The 20,647-nt window shown below is 48.1% G+C and overlaps 2 long non-coding RNA genes across 3 annotated transcripts; one reads left to right on the top strand and one right to left on the bottom strand.

The window, feature by feature from the left end:
* Positions 1–4,760: 4,760 nt before the first annotated feature.
* Positions 4,761–6,401, bottom strand: LOC140694539 (uncharacterized). 2 transcript variants are annotated; one of them, XR_012070149.1, is made up of 3 exons: positions 6,111–6,401; positions 5,430–5,533; positions 4,761–4,938 (listed from the first exon to the last, which is right to left on the bottom strand). It is a non-coding gene; the product is annotated as an uncharacterized lncRNA (long non-coding RNA). The 2 variants fall into 2 exon arrangements; XR_012070148.1 differs by lacking the exon at positions 6,111–6,401 and adding an exon at positions 5,646–5,952.
* A 95-nt stretch (positions 6,402–6,496) lies between these two features.
* On the top strand, positions 6,497–8,089 carry LOC140694528 (uncharacterized). Its single transcript, XR_012070144.1, has 2 exons — positions 6,497–6,685; positions 7,786–8,089. It is a non-coding gene; the product is annotated as an uncharacterized lncRNA (long non-coding RNA).
* Positions 8,090–20,647: the final 12,558 nt, after the last annotated feature.

Genomic DNA, 20,647 nt, shown 5'->3' with positions numbered 1-20,647 from the left:
ACAAATGAACTTGACTTCTTAGAAGCCCAGGAAACAGGTGACCTTCTCGCTCCTTGATTCAGGCTCTTTTGGTGGCTCCATGACCTTCTCTGGAGTCAGCCTCACCCGCCCCACTAGGCAGCGCCTGCTCCCCTGGGCTGACCGTGGAACTGTGCGCCGTGTATCCTGAATGCACTGTGGGACCCCATCCCTCTGCTCAGACCCATCCCAGCCTCCCCACCTCGGGCTCCTTCTCCTCCACTTCCTGACAGTGACCGTTCTCCTCAAGCACAGGTCTGATCGCACCATCCCCAAGGTCTTAAACACCTCCATTGTCTCAGGATGGGACCCCCATCCTGACTGTGTTCCACTGAGCTCTGTCCCCGATGTCCTCCCCGGGGACCCCAGGGGCACCCCCTGTCCTCAGCCTCTCCCGTCCCCCACGCCACTTCCGGGGGTTCACCTCCCCGGACTACTTCCCTCCCTTCCAGAGCTCAGTGCTTCTGTTCACAGAGAAGAGGTAGCTACGTTCCCCGCTTGGCTTACTTCCCTTCAGTCAGCTTTTAGGCTGGTGATGAGCCCCTGTGGGAGCACATCCCCAGCTCCCCCAGCCCCACCCCTCAGCGTATCTTCCTTCACAATAACGTTACTCCGCTCTCCTGTGTAACGAGCACCGTGCCCCCGATGTAGAGCAGTCGTCAAGAGTCTGTCGTGTCACTTCAGAGGGGTTTGTGTTGGGGAAGGGGAAGCCTGGCGTTCACATTACAGCTCTGAACATTTGCGAGCTCTAATATGTCATCAAGCACAGATACACATTTTTTCACACGCTAATATCTCTGAAATCCGTCTTTCAAACTGCGGCATTTTATATTTTTAATAGGCATCGCTTTTTGATAGTGCAGAAAATCATGGTATGTCTTACAATTCAAAATATTGCACATTTGATTAACTGTATCATGTGACCTTCTGCAGCAAATTACTTGACCTTTCACTGCCTGAGTTTTTTCACCTGAACGGTGTGGTAATACTCAGATCTCAGGGAGTTTGTAACAAGTGAAGAAGGGGGAAACACGTAAAAGCCTTAAGCAGCCTTGCCCAGCACGTGGTCATTGCTCGGGAAACATTAGCGGTAACCACCATGCCTTTGCTAAATCTCAGAGACATGCAGTGAGCTGAACAGCATCTGACCTTCCTCAACAGACTAAGAACTACATCTGCTTGCTCCCCTGTGTCCCGAGGCCTCCATGTAATATCTGCTCTATCCTGGGGTTTATTATGGCTTTGAAGGACAGAAAAACAGACACAGCCTGCTCAGCCTTACCTTTGTGATTTATTAGTAGACCTAGAATAATTTCACCATTTAAAATTCCATCTACTTGATCAACAAATATTTAGTTTAACATATTAAAAAAAATCATGGAATTCATGACAATTTCTAAAATAGTTCTAAGAACGCTTTTTAAAAATACAAAATGTGAAGTATTTCATCCTTGCCCAACTCCACCCTCCAGAATAAAATTGCCAAGTCTAATATGAGCCTTTCCAGACTCTTTTCCAGTGCAAATTCTTTGAGTAGTGATGCTTTGAGAAGTTGCTTGAGATGAAATAAGCAATTATTCCACTCCACAAAAATCGGGCTAAATTTCACCTGCCAGAGACGACACTGCCCAGTTACCACCCCCTCAGTCCCCACCTGGACTTCTCCCTTTGTGGTGTCTGGTTTCAACTCAGTCATTCCTGTGACCCTCCCCCTGCTCATACACACACCACCCTTCTCCACCTTCTCCTTATTTCTTAGTCTTTTCTCAATAATTATGAAATCAGTGGAAAACTGGGGGGGGGGATAGAGTGGACTTCTTCCCACGACGACAACTCTAGGACAAGCTGGTCTTGAAGACAGAGCAATTTTAGGTGTTTTTGAGCACGCAAGGGCCAGTGAGTCAGAAGAGCTCTCCATGGTCCTGCCACCTTTCACTTCAAATGCCCCCTCTCCCCTCTGCCTGGAACCAGCAAGGGGCGCTCTTCTTCTGGGGCCAAACGGTTGTCAGTCTCTCTGAAGTCCCTCTGGTCACAAGAATCAAATTTCAAATGTCAGGAACTTTTGACCCAGTGACTCCACTGGCAGAAATTGACCCAAACAAGTAAGAGGACAAATACACAAACACACGGGTGAGAACGTTCACAACGTTGCTTGTAACTGAGAGACATCAGAAAGCGAGCTGACCGTCAACAGAGGCATAATTAAATAAAATATTATAGACATGTGCAATATCTGTTTGCTAAGAGTGATGAAACGGATCTGCATTTATTGGCATGGCAAAAATTATAAGGCAGATTTTTAAAAGGTTATATTATAACCTTTTAAAAATTACACAACCCAAACACACAAACATAAAGAAAATTCTGGAAGCAAAGGTCAAGCAGTGATATCAGCCAGCAGCGGTTTTCCTTGAGAGATTGCTAGTGATTTTTTCTCCTTCTTTATAATTTATAGTATTGTGTGTGTGTGATTTTTCTTTTTTTACAGTGGTCATGTTATATAATAAACTTATATAATAAGTTACTTATATAATAAAATGAACTCTTTTAATCTTGGAAGACTTAGGCGCCAGCCTCACCATGCCTTCCCTATTTTTAAGTTATCATCCCAGTTTTGTGTGGGCTGAAGGGATCATGTTAAACCTTAGGTTCCAAGACAGTGGTGCCCCAGTATCCACCTCCCCGACCCTGGTCATCCTGCTCTTCCGTGCTGACTTGTCCTAAGGGAAGGGAAAGGAGAGAAAGACAAGGTTCAGCCCAGTCTGTCTTTCTAATTATTTGAATTTAAACTGTTGATCTATGTCACCAATAGCACATGTGTAAATTCACATCAAAGCCTGTTATGAAAGAATCCACATGAAAACACTGAGGAGAATTCTGTGGTTGACAAACACCAGTGGCTGTTCTTTCCCTCAATCTACGTCAAGACCAGGGTCACGCCCAGTACAACATAATCACATTCATCATTGCTTTGTAATAAGGCACAACTCTGTGTGTTACTCTTTTCTTATTTAAGTGCAAGGGCCTGATTGATTTCTAGTAGACGTTTTCATAATTTTTGCACAATCTCTCCTGGATGGGTGTCTGTGTTTGTGTGGTTTCTGAGGTCATCGTTCGGAGACAAACAATCCAAATAAAAAAAACCTTGCAGCGTCTCATATATAGGATTTTCCCTCAAACCCTGCCCATTTCTGTCCCACACGGCTGATAGGCCACTGAGGGCCCCTGAGGACACTTGTGTCCCAGAGAAAAGCTGTTCTGCCCTCAGAGCCATGACAGCTCAAGAGAAGAATCCACTTTCTAGCTAAATTCCAACACGCAGCAGTGCTGACCCCACCCTGAGGAGACGGCCAGGTCTCTAATGAAAGTGAGCTAGCCTCTGTCTCAAGCTATTTTCAGCCCCGCCTCTCCAGCACATTTGGCTGTTTGTTTATTTTTGTTAGAAAGACAGACTTGTTCTCTTGCCAGGGAACTTTCTAATATCCTGCCACCAACATCTGCGCAGAATAGAATGCTTTGGAGGGTCAGATTAAAAAAAAAAAAAAACCTTCCTTCTGAAAGGGGCGAGGAAGATAGTAGCGTTTCTGTTTGAAGCAACAGAATGTATGAGAGAAAGTGCCAGCTCAGCCACACCAAGAAGCCATTGTGCTGGGCCGCTGCCCCCGCATCCCAGGGATCTGAGGCCGCCTAACAAAGGTGAAGGGGACACAAGATGACTCCCAGCTCCTGCGCCATCGGCATCTGCCCTGCGGAACACAGTGCCATTCTGCTGGTGCTCAATATTCTCCTTGTGTGCGGCAGCCTCAAAGGGCACTTTAACATGTTGTTGACTTATTTGTAACTTGTCTCCTCCGCCAGATTGTCAGCTCGAGGAAATAGAGCACGTCTCATAGACTCACCGGTGTAGATGCAGTGTTTGCTAAGCAGATAGTTAACGAGAGGAGGCAGGGAAAGAAGGAGGGAGGGAGGGAGGGAGAGGGGATAGGAGGATGTGCACACTAGCTGAATTACACTTCCTTCACCCCTCACACCAGCCTGCTTGCTGCTCAAAGGCCTCCTGCAATGCCAGGCACAGAGCAAAGTGACCCATAAATGCCTGCTGAACGGGGCATGTCCTTTAGTGCTGATTGGATTAACAATAGGTTAAAAATGACATTATAGTAAAAAAAAAAAAAGAATGCTAACATCAACATGCTCATAAATAAGTTCTTTAAATGAATTGGTTTTATAAAAAGGAAGCTTTCAAATCCATTCTGATAGCTAATTTTGTCACGTAGTCTTCTAAGCTCCAGGGACATTTCTAAGGTGGAGACAAGGGGTTGTCATCACACCAGGGCAAGAGGTTCCTTGCATTCAGCAGGCAGCCCTCCTGCTTTCCTGATGGACATACTGCAGGCCAGTCAACCCTGGGGCCATCTGAAGGGCTGGTTCTGTGGCCCGGAAGAGATGGTGCCACGGCACAGTTGTTGGAGGATGCTGCGATTAGTGTGTTGTTAGAGGGGAGGGGCGTGTGCTCACACCACACCCTGCTGGGCTCACAAATGTGTCAAAATGGGAAATCAGACTGAGGGTATTGCTGTTCCTCAAAGGCAGCTTTGGCTGGTCAAAGCCCTGCCTCTCAGCCATGGTGGGGCTGAGAAACTTACCGACCAAACACCAGTTTTCACACACATTTTATTTTCTAATTCGTCCACACAAGTGGAAGCGAGGACTTTGCACCTGGGTTCTGGCCTTGTCCGAGCTTCACCCACCACAATGTGTAAAGATTTTGACCCGAGGCGTCTTGGTAACACAGAACATCCTGTCCTGGTGACAAGAAGACGATCATTTTGCTGCTGTAGTTCTGTTTTTCTCCTTTTTTGTTCTGCCTTTGCCGTTAGATCCTGGCATCATTTGAGATTTATAAATCTTGCAAGATCTCTGGTAAGGGATAAAAAAATTAGTTACTGGTGATTTCTAATATTGAGATAATTGTGATATCCAAAAGTGGACTAGGAAAAAGGGAAGTCAAATGTATGGGAAACCAATGTGAAAAACATCTTGGCATGAAATTTGCATGTCACTGATGCACTGATGTCTGCAGGACACATGGAAGGTTACACTGAGGCATCACCTCCAGCAACGCAACATATAAATCAGATGAAGAATTCCCTTCGAGAGTAAAATCATAAACCGATTTGATGGTTCAAAGCACAATGAACACAAAGTTACTTCAAGAAAATGGAAGGGCTCCCTTAACTTGACTGAAGGGATTAAATTATGTGAGGGAAAAAATGTGTCTTTTAAAGAGAAAGAGAATGGAGTAATGGTTACAGAAGAGCGGAGACAGAAGTTGATGTGTGGAGCTGCCCCCACCACTCATCTGTGAAAAGAATGTGATTTCCCACCTGGAAACGGACACCCTTCCACACCTGAGGTTGCTGGGCAAGCCTTCTCTTCCTCAATGTGTGCTCACTGTGCAAGGGTGAGCCTTTACAGCGAAAATCCTACTGTCTTCTGTGACTGTGCCTGGTGGCTGGTTAATTGAAAAAAAAAAAGATTAATATAGGGAATTATACAAATAAATCATCCATACTTTAAAGACTTTATCTGAATGTCTTAGAACATGTAAATACACATTCACTCACATTGATGATTTTGCTAATGGTTCCACTAATTGGACTTGCCATGGTATTTCTGGCATTAACTCACATAGATAACAAATAATGATTGTCTATTAATTCCTGTTTCTATTTCCTGAGGTCAGATCAAGAACTTATTAACCCCAATGAGGCAATTTAATTCAGATAACTTAGCTCAGAAATTTCCTCCTTAGCATTTCTAACGGCCCGATCTGTATCCAATGGGAGAAAATCTTGAAAAAAAACGGGAATCTTGCTCATATCAAATCCTTCCGTGTAAGTCAACTTCGCTGTCCATAGGAGCAGCGGTTTACACGCCTGTTTCACTGCACTTAACCTCCCGGTAGTGAAGTGCCTAACTGCAGTGAGGGGCGGGGCGGGAGCGCGCGGCCCCGCCCCGGGGAGGCGGGCACGGCGCGGGGCCCCTCCTGGCGCGCGGGCGCGGGGGCGCCGCCGGGGCGGAGCATCTACCGGGGGAAGGTGCGAGGGGAGTCTCTCCGGTCCCCTGGGTCTCAGTGCTTCGCAGGCCGGTGGTGACGGGGCGCGTGGTTTCTGACGTCGCCTGTTTCTCCTGCCGAGACAGTAAGTCGGCTTCTGGCTGCGCGTGTTTTGATGCAGCCTTTCATTTCGTCACTCGGTCGCCCAGCTGCAGGACAGGTAACGAACTCACGAAGCGCCAGAATCCAGAAAGTGCATGTCTCCCGGTCTCCCCGCCCGCAAGTTCTCCCTCCCAGGAAAGCTGGTTACCAGCCTTCTGCTCCTTCAGGCGCTGTCATAATCGCTCTTCAGGTCCCCCCCTCCCTGCCCCCGAAAACAACAGCTGCGTCTGGACGGCAGCGGACTGAGGAGACAGCTGCCCCGCTGGAGGGCACGAGGGCTTCCGGCCTCCGCTGCGGGCGCCCGGGCTCAGACCCTGCCTCCCACCTCCCATTCTTCTTCATTTTGCCCGTGGATGTCATCGGAAGAAAGAAATGCGCCAAAGATGAAACGATTTTGTGTCGGACGAAAGCGTCGATAGGATTCCGTTGTAAAGTCAACCTTAACTGGTCAGTTTTCCTGATTGGAAGGTGCCTGTTAGGACGGCATTCCAGCCCCGGGGGAGGGGGGGTTCAGCGGCAGAGCGCGCGCTTAGCACGCTGGAGGTCCTGGGTTCAAGCCCCAGTACCTCCGCTGAAAAATAAATAAATAAAAATAAACAAACGTAAATTTCTACCCCCAAAACATCAAAAAAAGGACACTATTCCATCCCTAAAGCAACCCGACCTTGGCATTGCCCATGAAAGGTACCAGCCTCTTTGGCTCAGCAGACACGGGACAAGCTCTTTACCGCCTGCTAACCGCCTGCAAATAGAGAACCACATCCCCTCCGGTGAAGGGAAGTCCCACTGGTATTGGTGTCTTCCCACCAGGAGGAGCGCTATGCCAGCGACCCATCTCATCACCCAGGAGATTCTTATCTGCATGACAAGACTGACTTCCCACCCACCTCCTCCCTCACCTTCTCATAACTTGCCTCCCCCTCTTGGCAGTTCAAACCCCCTTCCCTGCATTTGGCCTCAGTTGTATCTAGGCCTCCATCTCCCTGGCTGTCTCCTTGAGTCTCATGTCTTTTGAAAACTCCCCTGCCTGTGTCCTTACTCAAACTGTTGTTCTCTCCAGTTAATTTTTTCATCAGCCATTGAACCAAGGAGGAAAAGGGGAAAAGCTTTCTCCTCCCCTGTACGCATCAGGTCACATGTGTAGCGAAGTATCTGTCTTCTATTTCCCAGAATTTGTATGGGATACAATTAAGACCAGGAGCCAAGGAAAGAGGCCAGAGGGTAGGTTTTGGTTCCTTAACCACTTCTTTGCCCAGGAATGGGGTGAGCTATTCCCAGGGGCCCAGGACTAATGTGCTAAGCCAGGAAATACTGTGAGCAGCCCCCGGGTGTAGTCCAACTGTTTGATTCAAGCAAGTGGAGTCCTGCCTTGAACCCCACATTTACACACACACACACACACACACACACACACACAACACAAAGTTATTTAAAAGCACAAGGGTATCTCAGTCACTCAAGACCCAATGTTTTGTGCTGGTAATCACACCTTAAGCATCAGACCCAAAGCAACTCATTTCTATACCTCTTTCCCTGTTTCCCTAAAGCAAGAAGCTACTGTGTCCAGCTCAAAGGTCTGGGGGTGAGCCCCTGTCGTCTGGGAGGTGAACGGCATGGCTCAGACGGACAGGGGCACTTCAGAGGCCCCCGGAGGACAGAGAAGACACATCGGCCGGGACCCGCTCCCTCTGCATGGTCAGATTCCTTTCCCGGGAACGCTGGCCACCTGCTCCTATGCCTCCCTGTCCATCTTGCGGGTCTGGAGGTCCTAGAAAGCCAGGTCAGCACCCGCAGTAGCTGTAGAGGAGTTAGCCATACTGGGAAAGAAAAAACAACCCAATTACTACTCAACGGTTGTCTCTGTGTTCATATTTTATGGCTCATCTCAATATTGAGAACACCTAGGCATTCAGGATACTAATTAAATACCTGGCCTTTGACAGCTGGTTAACACTCCATCCTGAGAGTCACAGATTTGCATGTGCTGTTCATTCCGTGGTTAAGCAGCAACTTCCCTTGTGAGGGAAGCAGGCATGGAATATTTTTTATCCAGTGCCAGTTGGGTGCAGGACTGAGCAATGCTGAGAGAGACCAGACACGTGTCCCCGGGGCAAAGTCAAGCTGCAGCGACCGAGGACCGTGCTCTTCGGAAAGGGGGCTCTCCCCGGCCTTTGCTCAGCTTCTGCTGCTAGAATCTCTTACTTTGCGTGTACCGTTGAGACAGCTGTTGACAGTGACTTTATCGCCCTCCCCCAAGATGCTTTTCTCTGTGACTGAGGGAGACCCCTAGCACGTGAGCAGCCCTCACGGAGCCGGCAGAGGTCAACAGCAGAGAGCCTCCCGCCAGCGGCGGCCGGCACCGCCAGGAGGCCGGGCCCTTTCCTCGCGGAGGGAGCAGCTAGACGTTACTGACATTTAAAAATTGGGAATTTTCATGCCATTTCTCAAAATTTCCATCTGAAACCGCAGAGCCCACATACCTTCAAGGCAGTGACTGGCAGAAGCTGGGTTCCAGCGGCCTCTGTCGGACAGCAAGCCGTAAGTCAAGGACCCGGCGGCTCTCTATCCCGAGGCGGAAGCAGCTGCCCGGTGCCGCCCTTCCTTGGGGGCTTACCAGCGGCCAAGTCCACCCTCACCCACGCCACCCGCCTGATGCGGGGCACTGGAGCGCGACGGCACAAGTGAGGGCTTTCTCAGACGAGGACCAAGCTGGCGGGAGAGTGGACGTGGGGCAGCCCAGCCTCCGCCCCCGGGGCCTTCCAGCCGGGATGCTGGGACTCCTGTGAGTTCACGACTCACACACAGACAAGGTCTGCATCCGTTCTCACCGATGCAGACAGATCCTCGTCGCGTTCATCCAGCTGAAACAGAAGCAAGGTGACAACCAAATTTCTTTACATTTTTTTTCTTATTTTTAAAAATTGAAGTATGATTGATTCTCAATGCTGTGTTAGTTTCTGGTGTGCAGCATAGTAATTCAGTTATATATATATATATATATATATATATATATATATATATATATATATATATATATACATATATATATGTATTCTTTTTAAATTTTTAAAGTTTTTTAATTTTAGTTCATTTTTTAATGGAGGTACTGGAGGTTGAACCTAGGACCTTGTGCATGCTAAGCACATGCTCCACCACTGAGCTATATGCTCCCCTCCATATGTAGCATTTTTCATATTCTTTCTCGTTGTAGGTTAGTCAATCAAATTTGTTTTTGAAACCTGTAATGAATTCCCATTAGTTCAGTGTCAACTTCAGCAACAGGAAAAAAAATAATGGAGGAAAAAAATTGAAGGAAAAAAAAAAAGAAATGCTTGCCCTCAAGTACTGTGACAAGACCTGGCTGACACGCTCTCAGTGCCGAGCCACACTGAGGAACAGGCTCCTGGGTTCTTCCTGTGCCCCGTGTGAACTTCCGGGTTTTAGTCATTCCCAGTTAACCTTCAAGTCATCCTTGGATTCCGTGTTTCCAAGCCTAACATCACTTGTTCCTCTCCCTGGCAAAATCCACCCCCGCTAGTGAGTGCCTGCGTCTGCGATCCGGAGTCAGCCGAAACCCAGTTTGCCAGCTCGCACCTGGGAAATGAGTCAGAGCTTCTATTAGACATGATTACCCTGATCACTGGATGTGACTTTCAGCCCAGCCTCTGGGGTGTTTATCACCACCGGGACTGCCAGGGAACTGGGCAGGGGAGTCAAAGATCCTTATTCTACAAGGGAAATGGAGGGAAAAAACAGTACAAAATACTTCACTGTCATTTTAATGACAACGAGGAGAGGGACCCAGGCTGAAGCTGCCATTGGATGTGACTTTGCCAAGCATGTGATGATCAGACGGATGTCAAGTCAGCAATGGAACTTCGCTGATTGCTAACAGTGAGCAGGGCTCAGCGAACCACCATTTGCAGGTCAGGTCGAGCCACACCTGTGTTTTTCCAAATAAATTTTGTTGAAATGCCACTTAGCTCACTCCTTCGTGGTCTGTCCTGTTTTGTGCTGCAGGGGCACAGCTGAGCAGTTGTGACAGACACCTTATAAGCCACCAAGACTGAAATATTTGCTGTCTGGCCCTTTAGGGAAAAATTTTGCCAGACTAAAATTCCAACTGATCTGAAATAATTGGCTGTGGGGCACTACATCGTAGGCAAGAACATGTGTGCATTGGAGGACGACAGGCCTCATTTCAAACCTGATTCCTGTATTCATCCAACGAGCATCACTGGAACGTCCGCTCCATGCCAGGTGCCATGCCAGGTAGGACAGAGTAAACGGGCAGGACCCTCCACTCTCAAGGACCTTACATTCTAGGGGCCACATTAATTCATACTGAAAACTAGGGAAAAATTATTTCTCTGAGGGTCAGTTTCCTTGGTAGTGAGAGTGTCACACGAGCACATCACTTGTCGAGTGGCTAAGAGGATGACAGGAGGAAATTTATGAAATGACTTAATACAGTGCCCGGCACGAAGGAATAGCTCAATAAATATTTATATGGTGGTCTTCCTCTCAATAAATAGATGGATGAGATATTATTCTTATGATTTCAAGGTCAACCCATTCAATTGATCTCTTGATTTAGGGTCATGTTGTTACACACTAGCCAATCATGCTCCATAGATGAACCTTAGGAAATCAGGTCGGTGAGGCGGGGTTGGGGCCAGCCTGTGGAGAGATTGTGATGGTTGTGCTCAAAAGTTTGGATTTCATAAATGAGGGCTCAATGCAGAACTTCAAGAAAACTGAGAGGATGGTCTGATGATCATCAGACCCATGGTTTAGAAAGACAGTGTGAGCACGCATTTGGGTGATGGGGTCGATTCAATTCTCCTAATTTTATAGGACATATGACTCATCTTTAAAAAGGTGACCACTGAAAAGCCAGACCTGAGCTGTTACTACAGTAGCCACTAGCCTCTTACGGTTATTTAAATTTAAATAAGTTAAAATGAAATTAAACTAAACATGGTTCCTCAGCCACATGAGCCACATTTCAAGTGCTTGGTGTCCACACTGTGGCTGGTTGCTCCCATACTGAGCAGTTCAGATACAAGACATTTCCTATGAGAAAGTTCTGCTGGACGGTGCTGACTGCACTCTGGAAAACATGCAAGGTAATAACAGTCTACAATTGTTTGGGGTCACAGGGTCTTGCTCAATGCTTCCAGATAGTTGACAATTTTTAGTGGGAAATGAGGGAGATGGTTGGATCAGAAAAGAATGGGAATTTATCTTCTCTGTGAGATCTGTTCTTTCTGCGCAGACTCTGCCACACGGCTTAGCCTCGAGTGGGTAGAGCAATGGAGTGATTTGCTGTGAACTTGGAGAGCTCAGACTGGGGGTGAGTGCGAAGCCCAGGTCAGCACTGCTGCCGTCGGCACCGGCTCAGACTTTGGAAGGCAGCCCTGCGAGCGAGAGCGTCTTCAAGGACTGCCGGTATCCATGACAACAGTGGTGGAGACTTCCAGCCTCTGCTGGGAACGCCTGCGTTGTGAACAAATTCTTGCAATCGAAATGGCAATAAAGGGATGCTCACCTGTCACTGAGAGCAGTAGGAGACACTTCCTGAGGTCCCGTGGGACCACCTGGTGCCCCGCCTCACACGGCAGTGCAGCACACTCAGAGAGACTTCAGCCACGGAGGCAGCCACAGGCCACGAGGCGAGGGTCTGGGGAGGAAAGGCCATGGACGGCTGCTTCTGCACGACAGTGAGTCCTCTGAGAACTTGCAGAAGTAACTGGGCAACGGATTGCAGTGAGCAGATGTCTCTCAGGTGGGTGGGTCTTGTCCCACACCACACACACTTGGCTGTGAAACACACACTCATCATGTAGCGGGTCAGACCTGGTGAGATCCGGTACGTGTGACTAACCATTCATTCTTCTCGGCCGAAGAGAGTCCACTTGAAGGTCTTTTTACATATTAAAATTAACAACTCATAATTTTTCCTAGACTGTAATAAAGTTGCTTCATTGGACGGAGGGCTCTGGGCAGAGCAGCCTAAGCGAGCCAGTGGTCACTAGCAGCTTTCTCTCTGTCTTCCTTTCTTCTCTTTCTTTTTTCATTTTTCCATATCTCAAATCAGGGGAAGAATCTTGGTCATGCTGCCCAGTCCTTCATCATTTCTCTGATAGACACTTACAGGTCTAAAAAGAGCTTGATTTCTTCAGTGGGACTGAATCGCAGGGCGTGGGGTTAAGCAGCGTGAGAGCCATCCTCCCGGAGGCCTGTGAGAGCGCGCAGGCCCCGGGCACCAGGGCTGAGAACCCTGCGGAGCAGGACAGAGTCACTGAAGGACCCTGCTGCTCAGTCGCGAGGTCCACTTTGGGAAGTTTATTCCCCCAGTAACCTGGAGGAATGGGCAAAAGCAGGCAGATTCTAGTGACTCACCTGTGGTCGCTGCCCTGAATTCCTGGGAACTTTAAATAGACCCTTGGGCAAAGAAAGCTATAAAAGGGAAAAGGAGTGAGCGCCAGCTTGTCCCAGGAGCTGGACCCTGCCCGTCGCAGCTCAGTGAGACAGGAGGCTCTGGGAGAGTGCCGGCTTCCTTCCTCCTGGGGACTTGGGTTAACAGAGGTTAGGCACTAGCCCGAGGGACCTGGGGGTGAATGGGAGGATGGTGACAACGCACGGGTTAGGCCGCCAGGGCCCTGCACCCCCGAGTCTCCCTGGTTCTGGAAGTACCGTGTGTGCTTTGTCTCTAAGCAGGAAGCAGAGTTCCCTCCAGAGAGCACGTTCTCAGAGCCTGGGCGTTGCCCCAGCACAGGGAGGGAAAAGCTTTACAAACCCAAACAAGGTTGCACCTGTGCGCTGGGAATCAGGCCTTGCATCTCCCCGCAGCCGGGTCCCGGGAGGGGAGAGCACCTTCGGGGGGCAGCCCCTCCCCACGTGGCTGGCGTGGACGCTGTGAGCCTCCCCAGGGAGAACTCTCTGCATCTGTGCTGGATCTGCCTGGGGCGCCTAGAAAGGCATGAGCACACATTCGGAGACAACACCGCTGGCACTCGAGCCAGAAATCACCGTGTTGCCACCATCTTGCAACGGTCTGTGGCCAAAAGCAATGATTCTGACTGGAGAAGGGATTCGGGCTTCCAGCCAGCTGTTCAGTTGGACCAAACAAATCCTCCAGAAACCTACAGGAGATCAGCCGACCATTTGTGTCTTTCTCTTTTATCTTCAAAAGAGCAGGGATCTGCCCTGAAACTTGAGCTCAGTCCCTGCATCCCCCAGGCTTCAGGGAGAGACTCGCTGTGAACCCCTCTCCTGGGAAACCCCGATCCTCCCAAGGGCCGGGGGCGCCCACGCCTGGACCAGCTTATTTTCTGCGCACATTTGGTTTTGTCTGGATTTGGGCAAAGCTCATACTTGGCTTTATTATGGGGAATGCAAGGTGACTTTCAGAGTCTGGGAGGGAGCTACTGGTGGTAGAGAAACCCCTGTAAAAAGTCGTCCGCCTGTTGACAACTGTATTTCTATGTGATCAGCAACAGATTTACCAAGTGACGTGGACTCGTGTGTTCTGTTTATGACTAGCCATGCTGGTCTCAGGAAGGCCTGCCGAGATCCAACTTGTCTCCTGTGCTGATAACCAGCACTTCTACCCTCTTCCTTCTCAGCATCATTATTTCTAAACCGGCACACACATCCATCAGAGATATTTTATTATTTTGATACAGGCCATTAGACTTTCATGCCATACTGAAATGTCACTGAGTTACAAGATTTTTTAAATGCATTTTTTCCAGCCCTGATAAAAGCAAGGTTAGATGTCCCAATGTGATTAATATTTATGAAATATAAATTTTGTATAATAAAATTTTTGAAAGATCTTGAATATATCTTTTCCTTTTCCTTTTGGTCTAGTTAGGTGGGAGAAATCACTGTCCTTAGCATCTTAATTAAAATAGCATTACAATGTTAGCCAAACAACAGGAAAAAAGCATTTGATGCGTTCATGTGATAATTACATTAGAAAAAGACTACTCTCCATGAGTCTTTCTGATTGCAGTAAGCCATCTGTGCTTGTAAAAATAATAATAAACAATGAATTTCATAAGCCATATGTACTTTGCTGTTTAATAGTAATTAAGCAATAATCCTAGAGCCATCACTTGTTAACTATAATTGCTTAAAGGTAATTATTTGGTAACAAATGATAATCAATTATTTATAATATTAACAATGGTTTCTTAATTTTTTTTAACCTTTAGAAATTGCTGTTAGCCATAACCTGTCTTAGCAGCTGTGCTGGAAAATTACTAATTCTGTGGTGTTAATGACAGATTTTCCACGAGTCAAAATTCTAGTTATGGTCTATGAGATTTGCAATATGTGTTTATAGTATTTTCAAAAATGAGATTGCAATAAATATCTCACTCACCTTATTATCACTAATAAATGGCTTTAATAAAACTTCCAGCAAAATGCAAAATGCAGAGTGACAGATATTACAAAGCACAACATGAACACGATAATAACAGAGAGTTAGGGTCTAAGAAAGAGTAGGCAGGCAGAAGCCAGAGTTTGAGCTGGAGGAGAAAGCATAAAATATAACTGCTTATCCACAGTTACGAGCGTTTCAAAGGCATCAGTATTGATTCTAGCTTTAGACAGTCTACTACACCGTTTCAAGAAACGAGGTGTGGTGTCGAAGTGTGGCATTTCCAATGACGGAGTGACTAAAGCATGCCTGTTTGAGCAATAAAACAATCTAGAACATTTATGGTTCTCAGCCATGGTTTTGTTCTATTTTTAATGCAGCAATAAGGGACGTGTGGGACCAAACCACTCTGCATTTCACATCCAGTGAACAGTCGGTCCCCCAGTCGTCCCCTCTCATCCTTGGTTTGCTCTCTGTGGGTTCAGTTACCCACCGCCAACCACAGTCCAAAAGCAAGAGATGGGAAGTTTCAGAAATAAACAGTTCGTAAAGTTTTAAATAGCAGCCTGTTCTGAGCAGCAGGATGGAATCGCGCGCCGTCCTGCCCTGCCCGCCCGGGACGTGGAGCGCCCCTTCTCGCTCCGGTTGGTCCCTTAGTCGCCCCTTGGTAGCTACCAGGTCTGCTGTCACGTATCACACTGCTTGTGTTCACGTGACCTCGACCTTGCTTACTGATGACCCCAAAGCACGAGAGGGGTGACGCTGGCCCCTCAGATATGCCGAGGAGAGGTTGTGAAGTGCTGCCCTTCAGTGAAAAGTGCAAGTCCTCAATTTTATAAGGAAAGAAGAAACGCATGCTGAGGTGGCTGCAATCTGCAGTAAGAGTGAGTCTTCTCTCTGTGAAGTTAGCAAACAATCTTTGGCAATGCTAACAGATACATTTTAATACTTAATATTAAAGGTGTATATAATGTCAAAATCATTTGCCCAAAACTAATACATATATTAATAAAGTTATTTGCCAAAATTTAATATATTTGGGGTAAAACCATTTCAAATCCAACTTGCTTTTTGCCTTCTTTCCAAAAGGCGTTCTCTTATTCAGTGCCCGTCACCTCGTATATCTGGTCATATTTATAGTCAGTGAAATGCTTGACTATCTACTAAATCGCATTCTTCTCTAATTGCTTCTTGCCCATAAATCTTCTCATCCAGGCTTTAGGGTCTTCCAGACAAGGCTGGTGCTGGTGAAGTTCCTTGTACCCTCCACCGCCAGCCCTCGCTGAGAGACGGACAGGGGTCGGCGAGGGGACGAGCAGGCTGTGGAGCTGCCTAAGATCTGCATAACCTTCCACGGTCACCATTCACGTCTGTAATTCGGCATTTCATCAACATCTAAGATGACTCAAAGTTTTAGAAAAAGAGGACAACCACGTGATGGTTGGTCTCCTCCATCTTAAAGTACTCCGGACATTGGGCAAAAAGTTGGAGGTTCCAGCTACTTTTACACAACAGGCATAAGACCGGGCTTATAGAGCAGGTCAGCCTTGAAGGCGGGGCTGTGGCTACGACTTTGTCCCTCTCACTCTCTGGTAGCGGCACACTGACCTATGGTCTGCTGAGGGCCCCGTATCCTAGGACTGGGTTTACATCACATGCTGTTGGGGATATACTTGGATTACATAACATGATAAACTATAAAATATGAAAATAATAAAAAATAGTCAATACAGTTACCTCTTGGTAATGCTCACAGATAATTTCGCTTGTTCTTAGCAGAAGAAGAGGGTCAGGGCTTTATCAGCTATGCCACACACTGGCATGCTTTGGAAGAAAAACGTATAAGTGGAAAAGCTACCTGCCAGAGGCAGCCAATCAGACCCGGGTGGTGCGATGACATCATCGTGACACTGGGTATCTGGAAGGAGACCCCGGCGATGCTCGCCACCTCCCAGCCCCAGAGCCCCGGGCAGAGAAGAGCCAGCATTTGTCCTGACTGTTCTGAGTCTGGCTCAGTAGGAGCTGTCTCTGAAGGCACGAGCGAACAGCGCAGCTCCCCTGATAAGGCAAACTCTATGCTAAGATGATTGTAAACTTCAGAGTGAGCCCCACAGTAGGGCATGTTTCACTGCTAGCCAAAACCGCATGCATCTCTGGAATTTAGCAAACCTCCCCTTCCCTGCATCAGAGCCTGCGGAGAGCAAAACAGGTAGAAATAAGGCCAGATTCTAAATTGGAGAAAAGTTTTGACCATCTTCAGGATAAAGTACGGGAAATTCTCCCACATCAGTACCACATATAATCCTGGTGCTTTACAGAATGTTTAATTAGTGACTACAACCACTGATGGAGGACTGGGATGTGCTTTACAAATGTCTTACATTTTACTTGCATCTCACAACAACCGCAGATATGGAAACCCTGAGGGGCCAAGTGCCCCCTCCTCCAGGAAGCCTCCTCTGACTGCAGAACTGGAGTGGTCATCCCTTGTGGCACCTTCTGTGGCCCCTCTCTCCTTCCCAGCACTCTGCATGCACCTGCCACTGCATCTTCACCCGCTCTGTAATGACTTGTAGTTGAAACGCCAGCCGACAAAACAACGTGTGCCTTTTTAGGGTAACATGTTACTTAAGTCTGTCTGGAGACTTTCAAGAATTGCCCCAAATACACTTAATAAATGTATGTATCACGTGGCTCCATTATTGTGAAAATAAGACTGCAGGCTCAGAGACTTGGCATCACAGCTTTTGTTGTTTATTTATCTGCTTGTGGGAAGAAGTGAGGGGGACTGACCCCACCCATCACCCCAGCCACAAAGAGGAGATTCTCACACTTCAGTTCCTCCGTCCTCAACACACGGAGTTTTCAAGTTCTCTTCCTACTTCGAAACAGCTTAAGACCTCTTCTTCTGCCCCAGCTTTTATCTTTCCAGGTGTTGCCATCGGACTACAGGGCAGGAAGACCCTTACCCTCAAAAGTAAACGAAGATTGATAACACGCACTTCGCAAGGGACATGAGTATGCATTTTGGGACGAAGGAAAAAAACAGTAAACAAAATAAAAGATGTATTTGGAAAGAATTTCTGTTCCACATTTTGAAAATAAACAGGTTCATTCTTCATTCCTGTTTCTGAGGAAGGCGTTCCGGACGGCCGGACAGACGCCGAAGGTGATGAACACAAGCTCTCCGGTGGGCCGTCCCGCTAATGTCCATAAAAGGGAGCGAAACAATGAAGCCCTTTTCTCTTTGGCAGAAGCCAGCGCGCTGAAGGCAAGGTGGAATTACAGGTGGAAAAATAAGAGACACAGGTGAACTCCTGGTCAAAAGACCACGGTTTGTCTCCATGGTGGTGCCAGAAACTCGTGCGCAGTCAGGCAGAGTTAGCCTGGCGCGGGGCCTTGTGGCCAGGAATGTCTGTTTATTACTAAAAAGGAGGCGGGGGGGGTGGGAGGAGGAAAACACGTCGGATTTATCCGCTCACCACATTCCATTTCAAGGCGTTTGGGAACGGCTCGCTCGGAGCGCTGGCTCTTACCAAATGGATGGCTGCCAGCGGCTGAGGCGGGCGGAGCGTCAGAATTCCCTACCAGGCTTTCCGGCTACACACGCGGGCCCATCCGGATCCCAACCCGGCCGCGAGGAGCAGTGCCCTCTGGGCAGAGGCTCGGCGGTGATGGGTTTGTGAATGACAGATGGATGTCTTATCCTGTGCTTATGTGGAAATTAAAAAAAGAAAAAAAAAACACCAAACACTGAACTGGAAATACTTGAAAAGCAAAGGAAAATTGTGGTGCACTTAAGTCACCCCCTATTTGTCAGTGTTTGTGTGTGTGTGAGGCTAAAATTGGCGTCCAGCTGCACTGCGTATTTTGTTAGTAGAAGGCTGAGAACTCTCTGTACATTTGGAAACTGTCATCTCTTTAAATAATAGAGCATAACATGCTTGTTGGGTGGAAGCTGGTTCGAGGCAATACAGAGAGCTGAAGTGACCTAAATTATCATCCCCAAAGCGGCACGTCCCCCACTGAGCTTGGTGCAAACTGTGCTTAGTGTCTGCACTCTGTCGGCATAAAGAAGTCAGCCGGAAGGACCCCGGCGGTTGGAGACCCCGCCGCACAGGGCGACCTGCGGGACAGCCTCTGAGACACGCGCGGCCGCGATGTTGTCTCTCACAGGCGGCCTGGCGGGCACTCGTTACACTTCTGCATCACTAGATGCAATTTTCAATTCCTCACGTATTTTAGTGAGAGAAACAGGGTGCATCCTCACCCTCGCCTCTGGTTAGTCAGCGAGACTCAGCGCAGAGATTCTCTTTCTCTCCATCACAGACCCGAGTGCCACTTACCACTCACACGGTGAATGTCACTCTCTCACTTGCGACTGTCTCCCTCGCTTCCAAAGTGCAGCAGCCGCTCCGAAACGGATCCCTTCTCCAAATAAGCCCTAACCGCTGTGTGCAGCTCAAGCCCGCCGTGAGGAACATTCAGAGCAATTTTCGTTTTCCACTTCAGTTCAGGACAAAAGAATGGGTTTCTTCTCCTTGCTCCAGATTCTTACCCCAATCTTTTTTTGTTTTAAATGTCTTCAGAATCTGTATTTGTTTCCACTTTGTAGAAATGAAGTTTCAACGAGCATGTCCTCTGAGACTGTGAGGAAGCTGACTCCCAAATTTCAGGAGCATCAACTTGGTTTCTCTGATGAATTGCTCCTGTGGAAGCTGCAAAGGAGCCGGCTGTCTTCTTCTTGGCCTGGGAGCCAGGTAAAGGCGGTCAGGCTTCACCGTCTCCTCTGTGGGACGCGGGAGCTTCAGAGAGCGGAGCCCTGACGTGGGACCGGCTATCCAGAGGCAAATCCTCAGTGCACAGCTGGACCCCTTCATCCTCCACTGCAGAATTTTCTTCCAGTGTAGAAGCTTGGTCTTCTGGGGTCATCTCTGGAGAAGATGAAAGCAGACACACATTCCTGCAGCCCAGCCGTGGACGGCAGTGCATTAAGACAGCTGCACCCTAGCCAGGCTGCTGGGTCCGGCTCCCACTGCACGTGGCTGAGCGGACCATTGCCACGCAGGCTGCAGCATGAAAGGGCCCATTACTGATACCTAAGGTGAACTAGACAGAATGACTTTGGAGGAAATGATCCGCCACCAGTGGTCACCAGTGAGAACAGCCGTAGGGGCTATGATTTTGAGAGCTGCTGGGGGTGAGGCTACATCACTCCAGCCTACGGAAAGACCCTTGCATTCTCATACCCAGAAGACTGTGTTTTGCACTTTAAAAACCGTTGGTGGAGGTCAGATTTTATAGCTTATTAAGAGTTCTCCATGTATTTGTAAATTTGTAGGAAAAACTCAACACTCCTGGTGAAAGAAAAAACAAACAGAAGAATGTGGCTTGAATGCGAGCTCTTTACAGGTGCCTTCAGGTTGGGAAATCGAGTGAGATGGTGTAGGTTTTGTTTCAATGTCTGTACGTTCAAAAGGACCCAACTCTGTCTGCCTCTAAGAGCTGTTGGTCATTTTGGCACATTTCCTCTCCCTGTTGTCTGTAGTAAACCATTGTGAATGTAAAAGCCGTTGGGTAAACCTTTCTCCTCCCCGCCCAGTCACGCCCTCTCCCATCATTATCTCTGAATTAATTGCCGTAGTCATGGAGCACAAAGAGATGCAGTCACAGGGTTCAGGCTGAGTAAGGACAGAACCACTGCCGCAGCTGGTCTCCAGGTGGGGCTCGCTGTCCTGCGTCTGCAAAATACCAGGTCAGCACTCAGGCCCTCAGAAAAGCGTAACTGACTGTGTTCAGATGGGCTTTGATGCCAGGCTTACCCCTGCCGTTTGCCAGTTGGGTAACCGGGGACAACACAGGCACGGAGGAACAGTTTCTTCATCTGTCAGACAGGGTCAGCACGGGTTCCTGTCTCACAGGGTGCTGTGACGGGCCGGTGACTCACGCCAAGCTCTTAATTCTGTGCCTAACATGTAGGGGACAGGTTTTATCCTTGATGCATTGAAAATTCA

This window comes from Vicugna pacos, unplaced genomic scaffold, assembly GCF_048564905.1.
Source record: "Vicugna pacos unplaced genomic scaffold, VicPac4 scaffold_21, whole genome shotgun sequence".
NCBI classification, from domain to species: Eukaryota; Metazoa; Chordata; class Mammalia; order Artiodactyla; family Camelidae; genus Vicugna; species Vicugna pacos.
The sequence above is the reverse complement of the archived record's forward strand: the minus strand, read 5'-3'. Positions and strand labels throughout refer to the sequence as shown.